General features: G+C 41.0%; 1 pseudogene; it reads right to left on the reverse strand.

Moving 5' to 3' along the window:
* Window positions 1-509: 509 nt before the first annotated feature.
* LOC117099226 lies at window positions 510-2,082 on the reverse strand (annotated as a pseudogene).
* Window positions 2,083-9,211: the final 7,129 nt, after the last annotated feature.

Here is a 9,211-nt window from a genome sequence, read left to right on the forward strand (position 1 = left end):
GTCTCGCTCTGTCTCCCGGACTGGAGTGCAGTGGCGGATCTCAGCTCACTGCAAGCTCCGCCTCCCGGGTTTACGCCATTCTCCTGCCTCAGCCTCCCGTAGCTGGGACTACAGGCGCCCGCCACTCGCCCAGCTAGTTTTTTTTGTATTTTAGTAGAGACGGGGTTTCACCGTGTTAGCCAGGATGGTCTCGATCTCCTGACCTCGTGATCCGCCCGTCTCGGCCTCCCAAAGTGCGGGATTACAGGCTTGAGCCACCGCGCCCACTACTTTTTCAATATTTTCCACACATCTTATCTAAATACATAATACAGAAGCCTGTGTGACTTGGGCAATGTGGCCCAGGAGGGCTTGAGACTAACACCTCCACCTTGGTGAAAGGACATAAAATATCTCTTAAGATCGGAAAAAAACAGCCTTTTGTGTATTTACTTAGTTTATGAAATGTACTCGAAATACTATTCTTATTTTATTTTTCCCATTTTGTTTTTGCACCAAGGAGACTGCAGTCAAATAAAATTAAGCAGATAATATAAGCACTCGTTGGGGCAGCCGTACTGCAGCAGCATGTCCATGCTCTCCTGGTTGTAGGCCTGCCGGGCGTAGGCCAGCGCTGTGTTCCCTTGAGCATCTGGGCCATGACATCCACCCCGTACCAGATCAGGAGCTGCACCAGGACCACATTCCCCTTGCAGTAGGCCAGATGCAACGTGTTGTGCAGCCGTCTCCCTCCCCGCAGGTCTCCTTCACCTCCTCCCGGGAGCCATGTGCCAGTAGCAGCAAGTCCTCGTCAGTGGTGGCCCACAGCAGGTGCTGGCCCAGGGACAGTTCCGTGCAGAGTGGCGGGGCCAGGAAGAGCTTCTGCTCGTACTTGGCACGAATTCACTGTTCCTTCTCTTCCCTTGTGGAGTCTGAGGGTTTTGTCCGCCCCTGGTTGTTCTCTTCCCAGACGCTGTTGGTTCCCGCTAGCTTGTTCCCGATGGAGAACATCACCTTGATGTGCCAGATTGGCCAGTCATCCAGGTCCAGAGATTGGACTTGGGAAAGGTGGGTGCCGAGATTCCGGTGGATTCCTGAGCACTTGAAGCACATGAGGACTCCCAAGTTCAAACTGACCCAGTTAGGATTCTGGATTTCGCAGTCCACACAGTGGGAATTCCCGCGCACGTTTCCGATGGACTGCAGGTCCATGGCCTCGCTCTGGCTCCTCAGCTGGCACTTGCTCTTGCCGCTCTGGCATGACTGCAGGCTGGCCAGGATCTGGCTCTAGATGGCTTGAAGCCAGGCATCTCGCTCCTCATACGTCGTGGCTTCAAAGTGTCACATTTGGCCAGTGAGGGACACAATGATAGTTTTCTTGTTCTTTAGCAGTGCCGGACAGGCCATGGTCTTTTAAGTTGTTAGTGCTTTTCTTCCTTTAGTGCTTCTTTCTGTTGGCACGAGAAGAGGGGGCGGGTAGAGCTTGGGGCTAGTGGTGCTGGAGATACTGGGGCTGGAGCATACAGAGTCATCCAACCCTGTGTCTGAATTGGGTGAGATGTGTAAACTGCTCAAGTCCTTGGCTAGGCCATTGATTTTAGAACTGGAGATGGGCGCGCAGGCGGATGTGGCTAGGAGTGGCCTCTTCCCTGGGACCTTCACAGTGGTTCTCCGAAGGTCAGTCTCTTTACCATGAATATTCTTCACGTAATTGTGTAAATCGGATGATAGGTCAGCACGTCATTGTCACACGGTGTGACATATTTCTTTTTCCATTTCTTCAGCCATTTGCCACTTAGCTTTAATAGCATGCCCTGTTTAATGGGGATGGCTCTGCCGCTCTGATGCTGTCCGCACGACTCTCCAGGCCTTTCCTCTCATTGTCTGGGCCGCTCCCTTTCTGAGAGGTAAACAGGTTGGACCAGGCTTGGACTGCTTGCGAACGGGCGTGGGTGTGTTGGCGGTGGGAGGAACATGCATCCGAAGTTTCCCCTGGCTAGTGCTGGGAGTCCATGGAATGGGCGAGGAATAGTCACTTAAACTGCCACCTCCATTACATGTCTGGCTCATGTGCACGATGGAAACCGTAAATAAGTATAACCGTCATCAAACATGCTCAAAGAAAAGCACAGGGTAGTTGTTTACTTGAAGCCAATTTCCTCTATGAGTTCTATACAAAGCCTCAGTAGAGTGGGTCCCATTAGCAACCAAGGTGAACTGATTGAATGTAGATAGACCTGAATTGCTGACTGCTTTTGTAACTAAATACTCCTCTCCTGTCTTCCAATGAGTGGTCGTTTTTGTCTGCAACTTGACCACAGCAATCCCTGGGGCCCTGGCTCTGCTCTCAATAAAGAGTTATGGCTGTGTGTCCTGAATGACACCTTAGGACCCTCCTGCCTCCACTTCCTTCTCTATAAAATAGAAACCTAACTTGTCCCTCTAAGCTCTAAAACGATGAAACTTACCAACTCTCTTTTCTCCCTTCTGTTTCTTCCTTCCATGGCAGGGACTTTCAGATTTTCTTTCTTTTACTAACAAAGCACTAAAAGTGATTTTGTCCTACAAAATCGAAAGCTATAAAGTGGAGTACCATAGTCCTAATTCAATAAAGATGAATACTCAACATCTGGCAAGTAGTATGTGCCTGACAGTGTCCCCACTGTGCTATGCTCATTTAACCCTCAGAAACAATCTCATTTTACAGATTTTACAGAAGTTGAAATGGAGAAGGTAAGTAACCTCTCCAAGGCCACATGACTGCTACGGGTGGGGCCACGATTTGATCCCAGGTAGTCTGAATTCCCCAATTCCTCAAGCATGATTATCAGAAAGTGTATTAGTCTTTTTTCACACTGATAAAAAGAAATACGTGAGGTTGGGTAATTTATAAAGGAAAGAGGTTTAATTGACTCATAGTTTCTCATGGCTAGGGAGTCCTCAGGAAACTTAAAATCATGGCAGAAGGGGAAGCAGGTCCGACTTACATGGTGACCGCACAGAGAGTGTGAGCATGTGAAGGAGAAACTGCCAAACACGTATAAAACCATCAGATCTCAGCTGGGCATGGGGGCTCACACCTGCAATCCCTGCACCCTGGGAGGCCAAGGCGGGTGGATCAACCGAGGTTAGGAGTTCGAGACCAGCCCGGCCAACATAGAGAAACCCCATTGCTACTAAAAATACAAAAACCATCTGGGTGTGGTGACACATGCCTGTAATCCCAGCTACTCAGGAGGCCAAGACAGGAGAACTACTGGAACCCAGGAGGCAGAGGCCACAGCGAGCCAAGTTCATGCCGTGGCACTCCAATCAGGGCGACTGTTTCTTTTTTAGCACCATGATGTTCTGATTACTATAACTTTGTTTTCTATTTTCATGATGTCCCCAGCTTTATTTCTACTACTTTTGAATGAGCCATATGTAATTTTGAAATCAAATATAAATACTTATCTTTTATAATGTGATTTTGTTAGCATATGCTGAGTAATCTAAAAATTATTAGTTATGCTATTTAATTATTGCTGAAAAGATGGCTTAAGAATGACTATTGAGAAATAAGATTTTTGGAGATATCAAACAATATTTCATATAAGGAATGTATAGTACATGTGTTTCTGCACAAGGTAAAATTATTCAGTTTCTTAAGTAGTAAAATTGAGAGTTAATTCATCTTTGGATATGTGGCTATGTGGTATAAGGCTGTGGTAGCTAACTGGTTTGGAAGTGCTTTATTTTCCACTTAATATGCTGTATTCTATAAGTCTTCAATTATATGACCATGTTGAAATAGGCCCAGAACTGGTATCTTAAGTAAGATTTTGGCCCAGTCCTTTTGTTACAGTAGGTAACTAGTCAGACATGAGCAGGGCTGGAGAGCACCACCCCCACTAGCAATGTCAAGCAACCATCAGGCAATTGTCAGGTGGTTTTCAACTGTCTCTCTAAAATAATAATTGGTTGCAGTGATAGGAAAGTGCTGAGAAGGGGAGGGTGTGGTCCCTTTCATTATATGGAGGGTGGAAGAGAAGTGCTGGGTAGAGGAGGGCATGGTCCCTGGCTAGGCCTCCACCCTTGGGCCTGTGCCTGTGGACCTAGGTGAAGACAGGCATATTTGCTTTCCTGCCAAATGTTGCATTTCCCAAAACCACCTTGGCCTGCCATACCCCTATCTTGTGCCTATAAAATCCCCAAGATTCTAGCAGGCAGACAAACATGGGGCTGGATGTTGACAGGAGCACAGGGACCAGCAACATCATGTTGGCAGGCTGCCGTTAGGAAGAATGACACAGAGTTTAGCTGGGGCAGGTAGAGGAGAGCCTGGGCCACTGAGTGGTCTTACTTCAAGGGAAAACCTTCCCACTTCATCGCCTTCTGGCTTCCCCCATCTGTTGGCAGCTACTCAATAAAACCTTGCACTCCTTCTCCAAGTCCAGGTGTGATCCGATTCTTCAGGTGCACCAAGGCAAGAAACCAAGCTACAGAAAGCCCTCTGTCCTTGTGACAAGATAGAGGGTCTAATTGAGCTGATTAATACAAGCTGCCTATAGACAGCAAAACTAAGAGCACACTGTAACACAGGCCCACTGGGGTTTCAGGAGATGTAAACATTCACCTCAGACAGTGGCGTGGGGTTAGAGCCCCACAGCCTGCCTGTCTGTATGCTCCCCTAGAGGTTTGAGCAGCAGGGCACTAAAGAAGCAAGCCATGTCCCCAAGGCATGCCCTGTGAGGGGTACAAGGGAACTTTTCCCATTTCAACAGCTGGTACCAGGGGAAGGCAGTCTCCTAATAGAAAAAAACCTGAAGCTGGTAAGCAGCTGCTTCCCAGTAAGATTTCAGGAGTTGGGCATGTGGGCTCACACATGCACACTAGAGGCAAAATGGCAGAGTTTAACTATATATGTTCTTATAGGGACACTTGACTGGTAAGGGAAGAATGCCTCAAGTGAATATGTATAGAACTCCAGTAAACACACTGCACATGCAGCCCTCCCAAGCATTGACAGTCCACTGCACATGTGGACAGCCCACCCCAAAGGAAGAATCAAGGAAGAAGTAACATAAGACCACGGATGCATGCCAACATATTAAACCCCAAGTCAAAGGTCACATTGCACGCTTGATCTCTCAAGGAACCTACTTAGCTCTCTTCCAAGTGTGCTTTACTTCCCTTCATTTCTGCTCTAATTTTTTAGATAAACCTTCACTCCTGCTCTAAAACTTGCCTTGCTTTCTTACGCTGCCTGATGCCCCTCCATCAAATTCTTTCTTCTGAGGAGGCAAGAATTGAGGTTCCTGCGGATTCATACAGATTCACCACTAGCAACACTTTCTTGACCAATATAAATTTGAACTGTGATGGAACCTCTTCAGGCATGTGCTTTATTAAAGCCCATTAATTTTCATTATTGGTCGCCAACAAAATCTCATGCTTAAGATGCTAGACAGCAACATAAAATATCTGCACTCTGGGTTTTTTCAAAAAATAGAACTTTGAAATATTTGCCTTGTAATACTTTTCCAAAACGGAGCTATAAGAAATTGCATTATGGAAGATTGCCTGAGGTCCATGCCATCATCTATTGCTCTAGGGCAGTGTTTCCTTAATTGCATACGGTTGAACACTAATAACTATATACTAATACATGGTTCTACTAAGTTATAAAAACAAACAAAATGGTTCAGCAATGAAACAACAAACAGACAAACAAAACTAATAAGATGTATTGAACAGAGTTAAATAGGTTGCTTAAAGAAGGGTAATTCAGAGCCCCAAATAGGTTATTTACTCTGCAGCCTGAAGAGAGGATTTAAAGGGTCGAGTTTCACACAACAATCTGGTGGAACCATCTTATGACATTAGTGGATTAAGCTCTGGAAACACTATTTGATGTTCTAAATTATTCCTTTAGATTATACCAGAATGACATTCTTGGACCCCCATTAATTTGATAGTCATAAAATATATGTTTACTCAATTATACATCAGCGTTCTTATCACTTAACCCAGAGGATGTTGAAGCTGCATGAAGTTAATATTAATTCAATGCTAAAAATGTGTCAGGCACTGAACTAAGTACTTCACAAAACTCACCCAATATTTTCCTCCCAAGAGCTTTAAAAAATTGATACTGTTTTTCCCCATTTTACATATATAAAAAAAAACCTGTTAGTTAAGCAGCTCCCTAGTTAACCAGGATTCAACCCTAGCAATAATTCCAGGCATTCTTTCTTAACCACTGCTCTACAGAGGATGTATTATGGAAAAACACTGGGATGCTGTAGAAATAATTCTCTTTATAAAGACCCATGGGGGAAAATTGATACAGGACTCATTTTGAAGATAAGCTGTGTTTTCCTTAAACAATTTGTTTGCTTTTATTTTAGTGATGCTGTGAATCTTATAACCCTTCATTTTTCTTTTGCGCTTTGACCTCCACGTATCTCAGAATCAAAACTGGAGACGACATTTATTAACCATGTAATATCACATAATGTATACTTTCTCATGTAATCATCTTGCCTTTATTTAATTCCTCACATATTTTAACTTCAATATTCTTATTATTTATTCTCTTCTTTGTTTTATATATTTTGGTATAAACCTCAGATCTTAGATAAAAACTAAACTATAAGCAAATATAGACATGCATACTTATTGAAATGTATGTTTATACTTTTCATGTTATATTTAAACTCAAAATGAAAAGTATAAATGAATTAATTAACTTATAAAAACAAATCTTCACAAAACTTTGAGAACATGAGCATTCAATTCAATTTATATCTGAAAAATATTTAGACTCAAAAGAATGTGGTATGCTATGTACAATTAACATTTATAGCTGTAATCTTATCAAATCAGGTAAGCTCCTGAATCACTTGCATAAACAAATGCAAAATCTCAGTGATCTGAGATATATCCCAAAGCATTTTGTGCTAAAATATATTTTTATGCTTCTTATAACTGCAGATGATTCACATGCCAGGTAATTGCAAACAATTACTGTTAGCCCTTTTGATTTCAATGACAGAGACAAAAATGTCAGGGAACACAACAATCGTTTCAAATGAAAATGTCAAGATATCCATTAGAGAGACACGAGAGCCACATGATAAATGTGAAAAGGTCAGTGTTCTACAATGCTGCCTTTCCATGGAATGCTGCTCTTCTTTACTTTTTGATGAGGTACATATTATTTTCACAACTTGAAACACATTTAAAAAGCAGACATTATAAAATATGGCTCATGAGTCATGGTAGACTGAAGAACACACCATATAACAAAGTTCACCTTTTACTCATAACTATGCCTCCAATATGCGAGGTCACAAGCTGAATCACCGTGGAGAAGAATTTGATGTAAGAAATTAAAGTTTCCCTTTGGGATGACTAGTGCTTGAGGTGTTGTCAATGCATAACCAGTTAAATCCCCTCATGCTATGTTGCGATGAGTTTCATCACCTACAGCAATGGGAAGCTTGCCTCTCCTTACTCATGTTTGTGTCTTTGAAATGCCAGAAAAATACCAAGCTCTGACACTGTAATTTCAATATTGCTATTTCCAAAATGATATTATAGTCTGTTTTCTTGTTTTCTATAATCCATAAATGCCTTGTAAATTGTGCAACAATGGCTTTAAAAATTATAATTTTGAAAATGACTGATACAGATTCCTCTTACCTACTGGATCCAAATGTAGGAATCTCATTTTCTTAACTGGTAATCACTGAAGGAAAGGAAAGAAAAGAGTGAAAGTTTTTACTTATCACATCATTTTTACAGAAATCAAGTCTTTAGCACATGTTCCTTTTCTGTAGCTAGTTCTATAAATGTACTATTAATGGCCACTTTCAGAATGCCAACATGAAGAATTTTTCAGTGGTAATGAAAAAGACACACTATTCTCTTTTTTCTTTAAACATTGAAAGATGAAAAACTATATAGCTGCCAAGCATTGTTCTGTTCCTTTCATTTTGGGATAAATGAAAAATAAAAAATATTTTGAACTTAAATCCAATTGGTTTCAATACAAAGTAAAAGAAAATTGGGATACTATTCATGTAGTCTCAAGTGGTAAGTACTTATCAATTTGATTATCATACCCTGTATGTGCTTTTATGCTTGTTTATTTAAATATGTATGTAAATATATGTCTTCAATATTAACTGTTAGTATAATACATGAGTTAAATGGATTAATGTAAATTATATTACCTACTTTCTGACATTAAAACATAGAGAATATATTGGTATGCTGGGAATTTTAGTATCTGAAACTGTCTCTCTTCTCAAAGCCATGTTTTACTTTTCTGTCATTGTAATAAATGTAATTTTTAAGTTCTTTAAACCTTGGTAACATTTTTTAGAATCTTGCTCAGAGTTTTTATGTGTAAAATGAGGCCATTATGGGTACCTATATCAAAAGATACACAGAAAAATAATACATGAACTGCATTTAATATTGTGTTGGCACTTAAGTGATTAATACATGGTAGCTATTATTATTGTTGCTGTTTTTTATATTAAATGAGAAACATTAAAGCTGAGTGAACATAAGGTATGTGGAGTCCTGGTGATTTGCTCCCTGTTATAGCCTTATAGTTCATCCCTATATCCACTGAATCACCATGGACCAAGATTTGGTTCTTAGAATACAGCTCTAAAATCTGGTTTAATTTTTTGGTTTCCAAAATGAGTTCTAGAAGTCAGCATCATTAACCAAACTCAAAAGGGACAATTAAAAAACCATAATGTCTAAATAACTTAAAATAGCAGGTAAATAGAAAGATCATTAGCATCAGTTATTTGTTGTGGGCACCCATATATTTTTAATAAAATGACCCGTGAGATCAATGCATTGATCAGAAAGCATCCTAATCAACATAGAAGTGGATCACTTACAGTTTGGACTTTTAAAATTTGTATTTCTATTAAGCTTGGCCATCTAGATAAATTGTTTCTCTTCATCCTCTGCATTGAAGATGATTCTTATAACACAAATATGAACATGTCATGTCTAGTTCCAATAGACTCTTTTCCCAGCATAGTGTTAGACAGTTAGTAAACACTGCCACATTTTTCCCATCCAATGTTCCAGTTTCCTGCTGCTCTTTAGAAGACATCCAAAGCACCTCTTGGCATACTGTGGTAGGCAGAATAATTGGCCCTCAAAGTTGTCTACATCCTAATCCTCAGAAACTTTAAAGAAACTTCAGTTATTTCATATG

Source organism: Trachypithecus francoisi, unplaced genomic scaffold (assembly GCF_009764315.1).
Source record: "Trachypithecus francoisi isolate TF-2019V2 unplaced genomic scaffold, Tfra_2.0 Lachesis_group16, whole genome shotgun sequence".
In the NCBI taxonomy this organism is placed as follows: domain Eukaryota; kingdom Metazoa; phylum Chordata; class Mammalia; order Primates; family Cercopithecidae; genus Trachypithecus; species Trachypithecus francoisi.